Source organism: Notamacropus eugenii, chromosome 1 (assembly GCF_028372415.1).
Source record: "Notamacropus eugenii isolate mMacEug1 chromosome 1, mMacEug1.pri_v2, whole genome shotgun sequence".
Lineage (NCBI taxonomy): Eukaryota > Metazoa > Chordata > Mammalia > Diprotodontia > Macropodidae > Notamacropus > Notamacropus eugenii.
In genome coordinates, this window is record NC_092872.1 from 456,107,822 (window position 1) to 456,123,225 (window position 15,404).

Consider the following 15,404-nt stretch of genomic DNA (forward strand, 5'->3'; position numbering starts at 1 on the left):
GAACCAAATTAAAATATAAGTGGGAAATATTAAAAAAATAAACATACAATAAAACATAGATAATGTTAATATATGGTTTTATAGTGTGTGCAGGCAGGGATCCTTTTGTACAGTTTTGTGCCCCCTACCCTTTTCTCTTTAAGCTTGATACCACTGATACACAACTGAAAATGAATTCCTTCTACAATGTATCTGGCAGTCTTTTATCCTTTGCTTGAAGGCCTCCAACGTGGAAGAACCCACTACCTTCACAGGCAGCTCATTCCACCTTTGGAAAGATTGAATTGTTAAAAAGTTTTTAATTATAGCATGCCTAAGTTTGTACCTCTGTAACTGATATCAGAGTGGTTTACCATTTTCTTCTCCAGCTCATTTTTCAGATAAGGAGCTGAGGCAATCAGGGTTAAGTGACTTGCCAGGGTCCAATAGCTAGTAAGTGTCTGGTAAACAGGGACCAGAGGTAGACCTTCTTCTAGTTCCTTACACATTTATGTTCTCCATAGAGACTTCTGAAGCTGTCCTAGGAAATCCTTGTTTCTGATTAAAACCTGAAGAAACCAACCTCCTAAACATAGATCTGAAATAGTAGGTATATGACAATTTTTCTTGAAAAGAAAATAGCAGTCAGTAGTGTTGCAAAAAGTGAAGTTATTACTGTTTTGCAAAGTATCCAAGATTTATGGAATTTTTTTAAAAAAGAGTGTTCCTCTAATCAATGGAAATTCATTGTTTTCTGATTTGACAACTGTGTCTCTGAGTCAGAATATCAAGAAATTTCAAAAGTTTGGAGGAGGGAACAAAAAAAAGGAAAAAAGGGAGATCCTTTGGGTATTTAATCCCTGCTCCTTTATTTACCTATTTAAGATCCTGTATCTCTTTTGGAAAATTTCTTTCAACAAGAGGACTAATTAATTATTACTAAACATCCCCCTTGTTATTGTCTGACATGTCACATGTACTGTTTTCCATAATATTATTAAATTATCTTTTAACTACATAGCTTATAACAAGGAGGTAAATAAAGCATGGCAGCTAGGTGGTGCAGTGAATAGAACACCAGACCTGGAGTCAGGGAGACCTGAGTTCAAATGTGACCTTAGATACTTACCAGTGGTGTGACCCTGAACAAGTCACTTAATCCTGTTTGCCTCAGTTTCCTCATCTGTAAAATGTGCTGGAGAAGGAAATGGCAAACCACTCCAGTATCTTTGCCAAGAAACCTCAGATGGGGTCATGAAGAGTCAGACATGACTGAAATAAACAACAAAAATATTTGAAAATTAAAAGCATTCTATCATGTCAATAAGATTGCCAAATGGAACTCCCATACCCTTTTTCAGTTGTTCATTCAGAGAAGTTGCTCCAAAGTAAAGTATTTTTATTTTCTGGTACAGAACTATAATTTCACCATTGTAGGAGACCTTGGAATGGAAGCTTCCTCCACTGATAGAAACAGCTGTCTAACTTAAAATCTCAAAGAGAAGCCTATGTCACTAATAGTTACTTAAAGGCAGGATGTGAACCCCAAACTTCCTTTCTCAATGGTAAACTTTATCTGCTAAACAACACTACCTTTCATTAGGTATGATGCACAAAACCCATTTTATCAACCAGGAAAAGATTCATGCACATTTAGCTTAAAGAACCTGGAGGATAATGAAAAGTGCTTTAGACCAGTCCCCTAGGTCAGGTAAATCTTTGTCTCATCAATCTAAGAGGTATGGAAGAGACTTGTTCAATCCTATCAATTTACAGGCAAAACTGAATTCCAGAGGGATGAAGTAGTTTGCCCTAAGTCATTCAAAACCAAGAGTCAAAACCCAGGTCTTCTGACTCCAAATCTAGTGCCCCTTCATCTAGACCATATAGTCCCCTCAGTCTTGTTCTGAAAGATTTCCAAGGACAGACATGATCTAAAAATACAGTATGTCACTCAGTAAGGCACTTCACCTTTTATTTTCTGGGCTACAGGTATTATGCATGCTCATCTCTCCCATTTTCATGGAAGATGGGAATTAATTCATGGGAATTAAGGGGCTAACAATTGTAGTTTTCTTCTTAGGTAAAAGGTGATAAAGAGGCACAAAATCTGTTCTTAGACCAACCAATCACATTGGAGACCAGAATTCTGTGTGATAAAAGCCAACTTTGTTGTTTCTTTTTCCTCTACTGATACTGTGGACACATTTTGAAGCTTCTAACGTATTGGCAGGCTGTTCTACAAACTTTGGCGTTTAAACAAAGATTATTTAGGCCTTGATCCCAAACTCACTTTTGCAATCCCCCTGTACAAGCAACTCCTGTTGGAAAAGGCTATGGGAGTTTCCCATGCATGAGAGACAACTGAGGGCCTGGGTCAGAGCTGAAGAAAATTATGAATATACATTGTGGTAAAGTATTTTATTTGCCTTGGCTCCCTGCAAAATTGGCATCCTCTCCAGCTAATGCTATTGTAATGTCAGACTATTGGCATGCTGCAGTGAGGCTTAGAGCATGTAGCGGACAGACACTGTGAACTGTAGACTAGAGCTATTCAAAGTTAACCATTGGGTTTGATGACCAATAATGCCAGATAACAAGCCCAGTCTTCATTAAAGCCAAGCCAAATTGCAATGGCCCACAATTTTATGATCTTCCACAGGCCTTTCCATTTGCATATAGAATCACCCTGCCTGTAATTAGGCCTGAGAATACTGTTTCCTAGTTTCACCTCTGAAAGCCTAGGACCAGGTTGATTTGTTTAATCATGGTCCCCAGTTGTATCTTTTCAGGGGCCATAATGGCTATGAGTAAGGCACTTTGGAAAATAATTTTGAGAATGGATGTTTGCTCCTGATGCATAGAAGGGATTATGGAGGGTGATTAGGGTACATTGGTTTATGTGCAATGCAAATGCTTAACCTGATATATCATCTAAGTATTGGTTTTATCTTTATTCAATGGCATGTTTATTCCTGTCTATGACTATGTTTTACCTGCATGCTCCTTGAGGGCAGGGCACCTTTATAACTAACATACCTTACAAGCACAGTGTGTGCAAATAGGCTATTGGAATATGAACTAGGCCATTACTTTCTATATATTTAGTTCCTAAAATAACACTGAAAGTTCATATCTCAGTAGTGGTTTAAGATTTGTGGAGTATATTTCCTATAATCTTTCAGGGAGGGAGGTAGAATAAGCATTGTTAGCCTTATTTTAAAGATAGATAGATAGATAGATAGATAGATAGATAGATAGATAGATAGATGGATAGATAGATAGATGGAGGACTTATGAGTCAGGCAGGATGCCTACTATTAACAAATACAAAGAAATACAAACAAAGCACTTCCTACTCCCAGAGAGCTTACCTAAAGGAGAGATAGAAAATAGGATGGTGGTGGGGGTGGGGGTCTCAGGATTGAGTTGAGCTGTGAAAAAAGTAAGCATGTGTGGGGCTTCTCATGAAATGGTTATCCTGGCTAGGGATTCATCAATTAAGAGCAGGCCCCAGCCCCACAGCTAGTTAAATAGTGATGTCAGGGTTCAAATCCATGGATCCTGACTTCTAGTCTATTCAGCCCTCTTTCTCTTGCATTACATGTGTTGTCTAGAAACTATTGAAGCTACTAAAAAAAAAGTGACTTTGAATGAACAAAGGTCGTCCCCTGACACTGGGAGCCTAGGGAAAAGAATTCACAAATATCCCTCAGGCATACAACTGGTCATTTCAGCCCAATCAATCAATGGTACCACCACTTAATTTGAAAGGGAGTGGAGGTGGGGGCAGAAGTGAACTATCATACCAGTGGTTCCTCTGAATTGCCTAGCAATTTGGACAAAATAACCAGTCAAATAAGCTAAAATCTTCACTGATAATGACCAACCTAAGATTAAGGCTTATACTGAGAAGTGCTGTTCGCAGAAGTAGTCTGGGCAGCACTAAGAGAGCAAAAGAAAGAGGGAGAGGGAGAAAAGGAAAAAATGAGGGAGGGAGAGAGACAGAGGGGAGACCTCTCTTTTTGTGTGAAAAACAAAACTTATAAAAATTCCATCTACCAATAATACCCATGTCTGCTAGGGTGATGACCCTAGAAATGAGGAAAGAAAGTGAGAGATATGAGAAAGGACTCTTACTTCAAGTATGTATGTAGAAGATCATGATATAAACTAGGGCTTCTCATCTCTGGAGAGCTGTAAATCCTCAAAATACCTTCTGCTCTTTCTTAAAAATACTATTTGATGTACTCAAATATTTGATCTTACCAATGTGGATATTCTCTAAACTATTGCAGATTGCCATGTATGTAACTTTTGTGCATGTTCTCCTACAAGTTTGCCTTTTGGGCGTCCACTCAATTAAAAGGAAACTTTCCTCACTTTCCTTGAACATTATGAGGCCACCAGTGCAGCATACAGACTGTCCATAAATGGTGCCTCACTCTCATCTTGGGACCAAACCTTCATCTTTTCCCCTCATATGTTAATTTGAAGACATTTTTCATTCAGGTTGTCTTTCATAACTCCTTGTTTGCAAAATGTCATAGTCTTCTCATGATCATTTTAAGTCCATTCACTGCCTTCTGGGTGAAGATCATTTCAGTTCTATAGAGAATTTCTTGGTCCATGAGTACAACCATGGATTAGAATATTGGTTAATAACCAACATTGATTAGAATATTGGTATTAAAAAGATGGATCTCTATTTCATGGAGAAAGTTGGGGGCATTAAGAAAACAAACAAGCAAACAACTTTGTATTTCCAAAAAAACATCTCCACCTGTTTGTGTCTTGATAAATGCTTGTCCATGCAATCATATAGTTTGGAGGACAATCTATAGAGCTCTTCTGTTAGAACATTTATCTTAGGTACACATTGCAAATGAGCAGTGAGCTGGGCCCCAATTTGTTATTTGGTGCATAGTTTTTTTAAAAATTGCTTTTTATTTATTTTTGACAATAACTTGTTTTGAGTTCCAAGTTTCCTCCTTCCTTCCTGCCCTTTCACCACACACTTAGAAAAAATATGAGATCTATTATACATGTGAAAACATGCAAAACATATTTCTGTATTTATAATATTGCAAAAAAGGAAGAAAAATAAAGAAAATAAGAAAATTATACTTCAATTTACACTCAGTGTTGATTAGTTTTCTCTCTCTCTCTCAAGGTGGATGCAATTCCTTTGGAATTGTCTAGGATAATTGCATTGATAAGAGCATCTAAGTCTTTTAAGGTTGATCATCATTACAGTGTTGCTCTTATTGTGTATAGTGATCTGGTTCTGCTCACTTCACTTTGCATCAGTGCATACAGGTCATCTTATGATTTTTTTTTTCTGAAACCATTCTTCTCATCATTTCTTATATCACAGTAATATTCCATCACATAGTGCACAATTTGTTCAGTCATTCCTCAATTGATGAACACCTCACATCTCAATTTCTAATTCTTTCCTACCAATAAAAGAACTAGTTAGTGTGTGTGTATCTGTGTGTGTGTGTGTGTGTGTGTGTGTGTGTGTGTGTGTGATACAGGACCTTTTCCTTTTTCTTTGATGACTTTGGCCTAGTTGTCTAGCTTTGGATCAAAGGGTATCCACAGTTTTGTAGCTGTTTGAGTATAGTTCCAAATTGTTTTCCAGAATAATTGGACCAGTTGACAATTCTACCAACAGTTCATTAGTGTATCTATTTTCCCCTCATCCCCTCCAGCATTTGTCATTTTTGATAGGTGTGAGATGCTACCTAAGAGTTGCTTTAATTTATATTTCTCTAATCCATAGTGATTTAGAGCATTTTTCATATGATTGTAGATAACTTTGATATCTTTTTCTGAAAACTGCCTAATTATATCCTTTGACCATTTATCAATTAGGTAAAGGCACTTATTTTTATAAATTTGACTCAGTTACCTATATATTTGAGAAATGAGGACTTTATCACAGATCTTTGCTATAAAAATTTTTGATATCAATTCAGTTTCCATGGTACCTTTTAACAAAATGTGATTTTCCTAATTATCTCTTTTAATTAGATCTGTTTTTGCTTTTAATTTGTCTGAAGTCATAATTGCTGCCCCTGCTTTTTTACTTCAGTTGAAGCATAATAGATTCTGCTCCAGTCCCTTATTTTAACTCTATAAGTATCTTTCTGTTTCAAATATGTCTCTTGTAAACATATTGTTAGATTCCATGTTCTGATTCACTTCCATTTTATGGGTGAATTCATTCCATTCACATTCAAAATTATGATTTCTATTTATTTTTTCATTTCATTTTCTTCATTTATCCTTCTCTCTTTTTATCCCTCCTCAAAAATCTGTTATGCTTCTGACCACTGCCTCCCTTAATCTACCTCTCTTTGATCAGTCCCCCCTTTCTCTTATCTTTTTCCTCTCCTATTTTCCTGTTGAGTAAGATAGATTCATATACCCAACTGATTGTGTAAATATATTCTTTCCTTTATGAAACAATTCCAATGAAAGTGAGATTGAAGCATTTCCTGACACCCCTCCCTACTTTCTCCATCCACTGTAAAAGCTTTTTCCTTGCACATCTCTTTTTTATGAGAAAATTTTCCCCATTCTGCCTCTACTTTCCCCCTTTTCCCAGAGCATGCCTCTTTCTCATACCTTCATTTTTTATGGAGATCATCCTAATATAATTGACTTAGATCCAAGAGCTCTGTCTATTTAAACTCCTTCTAACTACCATATAATGTTAGCAATGTTTTGCTGGGTAGGTTGTTTTTGGCTATAATTCTAGCTCCTTTGCCTTCCAGAGTATTATATTCCAAGTCCTAAACTTCTTTAATGTGGAAGCTACCAATCTTGTGTGATCCTGCAAGTGGCTCCACATTATTTGGATCGTTTCTTTCTGGATACTTTATGTGGAGCTCTGGAATTTGGCTATAATGTTCTGGGGAGTTTTCAGTTAGAGAACTCTTTCATGAGACACTTCGTTGATTCCTTAATTTTCTGTTTTATCCTCTTGATCTAAGATATTGGGGAAATTTTCCTTGATAATTTCTCGAAATATGGATGTCTAGGTTCTTTTTTTATCATGACTTTCAGGTAGTCCAATAATTATTAAATTATCTCTCCTCAATCTATTTTTCAAGTCAGTTATTTTTCTCATGAGACAGTTCACATTTTCTTCTATTTTTTCATTCTTTGATTTCTTTCTTACTTCTTGAAGTCTTACAAAGCCATTGGCTTCCACTTGCCCAATTCTAATTATAAGGAATTATTTTCGTTAGTGAGGTTCTGTACCTTTTTCCATTTGGCCAATTCTGTTTTTTAAGGAGTTCTTTTCTTCAGTGAATTTTTGTGAATATTTTATCATTAGTCCAATTCTGTCTTTTTATAAAATTTTTTTAAAAACTATTTATTTATTTATTTTAAGTTTTCAACATTCATTTCCACAAAATTTTGAAGTTCAAATTTTCTCTCCATCTCTCCCCTCCCCCTCAAAACACCATGCATTCTGATTGCCCCTTCCACCAATGTGCCCTCCCTTCTAACACACCTCCCTTCCCCTATCCCCATCTTCTTTCTTGTCCTGTATTATTTTGTCCTGTAGGGCAAGATAAATGTCTATACCCCATTTACCTGTATTTATTATTTCCCAGTTGCATGCAAAAACAATTCTCAACATTTGTTCCTAAAACTTTGAGTTCTCCCTCCCTTCTCACCCAACCCCACTGAGAAAGCAAGGAATTCATATATGTAGTTTTGTAAATGACTTCTATAATAGTCATGCTGTATAAGACTAACTATATTTCCCTCCATCCTATCCTGCCCCCCATTTATTCTATTCTCTCTTTTGACCTTGTCCCTCCCCAGAGTGTTTACTTGTAATTGCTCCCTCCTCCCATTTGCCCTCCCTTCCATCATGCCCCACCCTCCCACTTATCCCCTTCTCCCCTACTTCCCTGTAGTGTAAGATAGATTTTCATACCAAATTGAGCATGTTATTCCTTCCTTGAGCCAAATATTATGAGAGTAAGCTTTACTTTTTCCCTCTCACCTTCCCCCTTTTCTCTTCCATTGGAAAAGCTTTTTCTTGCCTCTTGTATGAGAGGTAATTTATCCCATTCCATTTCTCCATTTCTTCTCCCATTATATTCTTCTTTTACCCCTTAATTTTATTTTTTTGGATATGATCCCTTCCTATTCAACTCACCCTATGCTCTCTGTCTCTCCCTCCCTCCCTCCCTCCCTCCCTCTCTCTCTCTCTCTCTCTCTCTCTCTCTCTCTCTCTCTCTCTCTCTATATATATATATATATATATATATATATATGTGTGTGTGTGTGTGTGTGTGTGTGTGTGTGTGTGTGTGTGTGTGTGTGTGTACGTATAATCCCTCCATCTACCCGGATATTGATTAAAGTTTCAAGAGTTACAAATATTAGCTTTCCACATAGGAATGTAAACATTTCAACTTTAGTAAGTCCCTTGTGATTTCTCTTTCCTGTTTACCTTATCATGCTTCTCTTCATTCTTGTCTTTGAAAGTCACATTTTCTTTTCAGCTCTGGTCTTTTCATCAAGAATGCTTGAAATTCCTCTATTTCATTGAATGACCATTTTTTCCCCTGAAGTATTATACTCAATTTTGCTGCATAGGTGATTCTTGGTTTTAATTCTAGTTTCTTTGACTTCTGGAACATCCTATTCTAAGACCTTCAATCCCTTAATATAGAAGCTGCTAGATCTTGTGTTGTCCTTACTGTATTTCCACAGTACTCAAATTGTTTCTTTTTGGCTGCTTGCAACATTTTCTCCTTGACCAGGGAACTCAGGAATTTGGCTACAATATTCTGAGGAGTTTCTCGTTTTGGATCTCTTTCAGGAGATGATCAGTGGATTCTTTCAATATTTATTTTGCCCTCTGGTTCTAGAATATCAGGGCAGTTTTCCTTGATAATTTCATGAAAGATGATGTCTAGTTTTTTTTTTATCATGACTTTCAGTTAGTCCCATAATTTTTAAATTGTCTCTCCTGGATCTATTTTCCAGGTCAGTTGTTTTTCCAATGAGATATTTCACATTATCTTCTATTTTTTCATTCTTTTGCTTTTGTTTTGTAATTTCTTGGTTTTTCATAAAGTCATTAGCTTCCATGTGTTCCATTCTAATTTTATAAGAACCATTTTCTTCAGTGAGCTTTTGAACCTCCTTTTCCATTTGATTAATTCTGCTTTTTAAAGCATTCTTCTCCTCATTGACTTTTTTGACCCTCTTTTGCCCATTGAGTTAGCTTATTTTTAAAGGTGTTGATTTCTTCAACATTTTTTGGGGTCTCCTTTAGCAAGCTGTTGACTTACTTTTCATGATTTTCTTGCATTGCTTTCACTTCTCTTCCCAATTTTTCCTCCACCTCTTTTACTTGATTTTCAAAATCCTTTTTGAGCTCTTCCAAGGCCTGGGACCATTGCATATTTATTTTGGAGGTTTTGGATGCAGAAGCCTTGACTTTTACATCTTCTCCTGATGGTAAACCCTGTTCTTCTAAGTAGCCAAGGATAGGCTGGTCTCCACTCTGAGTCCAGGTGTGACACACTTTTCCCATGGGCCTTCCAGGTCACCCTGGGCTGGAAATCTCCTCCACTTTGTCACTTTCTGACTTCTTCTCTTCTAGAATTTGCTGAGTGTCTTTATTTACGAGTATTTTATGGGCTGTAGGGGAAGAGCAAGAATATGTGTGTCTTTCTACTCCATCATCTTGACTCTGCCCCCAAATTCTGTTTTTTTAAGATATTGTTTTCTTCAGTGTTTTTGTACCTCTTTTACCAAGTTGTTAAATCTCTTTTCATAATTTTATTTCATTACCATCATTTCTTTCTTAATTTTTCCTCTACCACTCTTAGTTTTTTCTTTAACTCTTCAAGGACTTCTTGTTTGGGCTTGTATCCAATTAGCATTTTTCTTTGAGGCTTTTTATATAGCTGTTTTGACATTGTTGCTTTCTGAATTTGTGTCTTGGTCTTCTCTCCTACCTAGTAGGTTTTTATGGTTAAGCTCTTTTTTTTTTGTTGTTGTTTTCTCATTTTTCCATCCTTTTCTTGACTTTGAACTTTATTTTAGAGTTGATCTCTCCTCATCTTGGTGTAGTGAGGTACTGTCCCAAACTTCAAGCTTTTTTGTGTTGTTGTTTTCAAAACTTATCCTAGTGGTCTTCAAGCTTTTGGTGTTTCCAAGGTGGTGTCATCCAGGGAGAGGTTTGATCACTACTATCCTGGTCCATACTCTCATCTCTATGCAGGAAAGATCCCCCCACTCCCCTGAAGCCACAAGTACTAGGGTTTATCTTGACCCAGGAACTGTAACCAGGTCTCCTACTCCATTGTGACCAATCACAAATGCTCCTATCTTTCCTGGAACTGTGACCCAGAACTGCGTATAGGCAATAGAGTTGCCAATCAGTTTCAGCTGTGCCTACTGCACTCTGCAAAGGGTCCCCTGTAATCTCTTTCTGATCAGTTGTCAGGCCCCCTTACCATCTCTGGGCTGAGAGCTCCTGAAGCTGTTGAACTGCTGCTGTAGCTGGCATAGCAACCTCCAAAGTCTACAGTTGGCATGCTCATGTCATATACCCTCCTGTGCTCTGGGCCACTCTCCATTCTGGAATCACAGTTTTCTCCTGCCAACCTCCTAAGTTGTCTTAGACTGGAAATGTCTCATCCTGACCTTTTCTTGGCTCTGCTGTTCCAATTTGAGGCATCATTTTGAAGTTGTTTGGTGGGGAATGTTGAGAGAGTTCATCTCCATTGCTGCCCCTACTTCACCATTTTGGCATGCATAGTTCTTAAAGTGACTTAAAATGCATCTCCATATCTAAACTATGTGATCTCTCCCTTTTCAATTTTCTTTTTTTCTAGCACTTCATCTGGATTTCTCCTGTGCTATCATTATATTCTACTTTATATCATCCTTATTTGGATACATGTTGCAACTCTCTTAGGACATTGGAAAGCCTCTTGAGGCCAGGGACTAAATTAGTTTTCCTTTCCACAGACTCTAAACAGAAGGACTTTTACAGGGTAAGTGTATCTTTGTTGAATTAAATGAAATAAAATTAAATTAATGGATTGAAATATATGTTTCCTATTTAGTAAACACTGTCAAGACTCAACAGGAAAAATAATTTCCAGCTTACACAATTCTTCCCCTCTCTTCTCTACCCCACCTCACTTACATGTTCTGACCCCTTTGTTTTCATCTAATGTAAATTCTTATTTATTAACTTTGAATTGTTGTTTAATGAATGCCCTCATTACCTCCATCTGCATTAAGTCATTACTGTATGTCTTCATGGAAAACTGCTCTTGCCTCTGACTCATTTTCTTTCCTAGCCATATGCAGATATAAGACTTAATCACTATTTTCTTTAAGAGGAAGAAGAGGATGAAAAGCGTAATTACCCACAAAAAGAGTATGGTGAAATTTTTAAGCATTTCTTGCCTATTCCAGGTGGTGTCCCTCTCAGCTTAAATGTTTATGACAGCTGAAACAAGGTAGTGTCCTTCCAAGCTTCAAAAGAGTTTCTTTGGAATTGAGGTGATTAACTGAGTTAACCCTTGGAAAGAAATAGGGCAGAGTATTTAAAAGTTGAGTGACATAAAATTACCAAATTTTTCAAGGCTATCTTTTAAATGGGTCACTCAATGTTCACTTGGAAGTCTTGAAGAATCCATCTCACCCGGGGGATCTTTCCCTTCCTACCTCCCTCTCCCATTTGGGAGGAGCCTGAGAAGAGGACAATGGTATCTTATGGTAGACAGATGTAAAGGGAAATCCCAAGGGAATGGGACTGCCCCACTTTCAGGTGTCACAAACCTCATCCATTAAATTCCCATATATCTAGTGACAGGGAATAGACCAAGGAATATAAAATATCCTCATTAGCATAAAGATGAACTATGGTACTTGGAGACAATTCTATATTGTTAAGGGGAATGGCACTTAAGTCATGGGGAACACTTAGTCATTAACTAGAATTTTCCTAAGTTTGCGTGGGACATACAACCTCCTTAAAGCCATACCCCATGTAACTGGTACGTTTGGGCCTAGGGCCAAGCTAAAGAACAAGCCCTTGAATAACATCAGTTAAAGTGAAAATGGTCCACCCATTAAGCATCTAAATCATTTCTCCAGGTGTACCATTTTATTCAGTCCTCAAATATTTGTAGACTCCTGAGCAAGCTATGCTCTTGTGCAAAAGTCTCCTATGAGAAGCCTTGCATGAACACAAATTCATATTCCCTTAAGAGATCAGAAGAGCTTGTCTGGGTAAAAGAAAGCAAATAATTTTTAAATCTCTAAATGCATGTCATAGCCAACTGCATATCATATCATTGTGACATGAAGTTGGATAGGCAGTCCATTGAGTTAGTCCATTAGTGCACATAGCTTAGGCATGCACTGCAGAAAAAACACAATGAATTGGGTCTAAGAAGAGATGTGGAGAGCAAACTGGATTGCATTTGGGAAATTACACTGTACTTCCAATGATCCTAATCTGCTCCCTGACCCCTGAGCCCATATTTTTATTTCCAGTATTCTCCTGGCAATGCTCTATGGCTGTACATCTTGGATGACAAAAATCTCAGAACTCAGAACAATGACAGTTACCCAAGGGTGGGCAGAAGTAGATTGTAGCACATTAATAATGATAAACTGGGCAAAGGGAATAGTAGACATCATCAAGGACATACGTACCTGAAAGAGGCAGGTTGACCATCTAGTAAAAGCAAAGGAGAGCCAATGATAGCCCAGAAGGATTTGTGGAAGGATACAGACAAGAATCACAAAAAATGAGAAAGCAATATGCTTTAGAAGTGAAAGTAACCACATCAAGAAGTTAGTTGGCTCACCAGATAAAGGTGCTGGCATTGGTGACAACCTAAGTTCAAATTATACCTTCAAAATTCACTAGCTATTTGACCCTAGATAAGAGAGTTAAAGCCAGCCTCAGTTTCCTCATCTGTAAAGTGGGAATATTGATAGTACCAACTTCACAGGGTTGCTTTGAGGCAGTTAGGTGGATGGAGCACCAGACCTAGAGTCTGAAAGATCCGAGTAAAAGTATGGCCTCAGTCAATTACTAACTGAGTGACCCTGGGCAAGTGGCTTAACCTCAGTTTCCTTATTTGTACAATGGGGATAATAATAGTACCTACCTTGTGGAGTTGTTGTAAGGATCAAATAAGATAATAATTATAAAGTGCTTAATAGAATGCTTGGCACATAGTAATTGCTACATAAATATTAACTATCTTTACTATTAAGTTAACAAGAATTTATTAAACATCTACTGTGTGCCAGGCACTATGTGAAATACTGGGGATATGAAGAAAGGCAAACATAGTTTTCGGGGTCAAATGAAAAAAAATAATGTAAACTGCTCTGCAAACATTGAAGGATTGAAGATTATTATTATTGATGAGATTGTAGATTGATTAAATTAGTGGGATGGAGGTACCTGAGTGATGTGAGGAAGCCATAATCCTAGAATACTTATCTTCTTCCAAGGTGCAGGGCAGGGGCCATCTCTCCAATCTCCTTCATTGTCAGAGCTTCAAACCTGTACTTTTGGGGACCACTCTCATCATCAGTTATTACCCACCTCAAGCTACCTTGTGTCTGCTTAACTGTGTATCCTCTGCATTGTCTAAGTAGAACAGAAGATCTCTGAGAACAGAGATGGTTTTATTTTTGCCTCTTTATCCCCTAGTACCTAAATCAATTATCTGAGTGTTTTTTGTTGGGTCCAGGCCTGTGATTTCATTAGTATACAGAATGCTCAGCATGGGCACTTTCCACTGATGCTGATCACTGGCAAATCGTCTGTAATTTATAGTCTTACTGAGCTACCTGGGAAACTGAGAGGCCATCTCCTTGACTAGAGACATGTCGTTAGCATGCTTCAGAGGGAGGGCTGGAATTAGGAGCTTCCTGACTACAGCTCCAGCTCTCTATCTACTACGTCAGAGTGTCTCTCTTTGAACATAGCATGCACTTGATAGATATTTGTTGAATTTGATGAATAATGGAAACTTGGGACGTTGATCTGGAAAGGGTCTTAGATGTCATCTATTCCAAACCTTTCTGGGCCTCCCTTTTGACAAATGAAGGAAAGGATTTGAGTAGATGAGATCTAAGACTGGGCCCAGAGAAATGAAATGACTTTCTTGCCCAAAATGAGGCAGCTAATAAGTAGTAGAACTAAGATTTAAACTGTGATCCTTGGGCTCCAAAGTCATAGCTTTCCTGCTCTAACAAGTATGTTGTGAACATGATCTTTTTCTGTGTTTTTGATCAAGGGAGGGTGTTTTATATCTATATCTATATCTATATCTATATCTATATCTGTATCTATCTATCTATCTGTCTGTCTGTCTATCTATCTATCTATCTATCTATCTATCTATCTATCTATCTATCTATCTATCTATCTATCTATCTATCCATCTATCGTGTTTGTCCTTCGTTGCTAAAGAAGACCATGCTGTCAGAGAAATGATGACCTGACTTGCACTTGACTTTGTTTTGAGTGAGGGAGGGCTGTGCAGGTCACCAGCCTCACTTCTCCTCCAGAGCCATCTGAATCCAGTGACCTGATATTCCTCAGGATGACTGGAGATGGCCCAGGATAGATATAAAATATATATATATATATATATATATGTATGTATATGCATATATATTATCTATAGTATATTAATTATATAGTATATAATAGTATATAATATATAATATAGTATATAATATATAATATATTAATTATATATTATATAAATTTTGTATGTATACATATATGCATATATAGAGAGAGAGAGAGAGAGAGAGACAGAGAGACAGACAGACAGACAGAAAGACAGAGAGAGAGAGAGATTGGAGGATTCACAGAAATAAAAAGCTTAATTTCTCTTAGACTTGAAATTCTGATGGCAAAGAGATGCTCACTAAGAATGATGGGAAGGCCATAATGGTGGGAACTGAAAGGGCTGTTGGTGTCTGGTTCATGGCCAACCTAGCATCTACCTACTAGTTGTGTTTTTACTAAGAGAAGCTTCCTTAAGTTAATTTTTTGTGTGCTACAATCTGCTTTCCTCTACAGAACAGTAGAAATAGCTTACCAGCCAGAAATGCTTAATGATGAGGGTGGCACACAACTGAAGCATTACTAGGGAAATAGCTCGACTCCAGCTCTGTTTCTGAGAAGCGAGCCAATTAGCGGCCCTGGTTATTATTTACATTTCATGCGATATATCACTAAAATGGTGTTGTTGATTTATCATTTATATTGTGGTATTGTCAGCATAATTTATTCAGATCATGCTGAGATACCTGGGAAATTAAGTAAAGACGATGGCACTCGATTCTTTGGTATTACAAAGATATTTCTTAGTTTCATC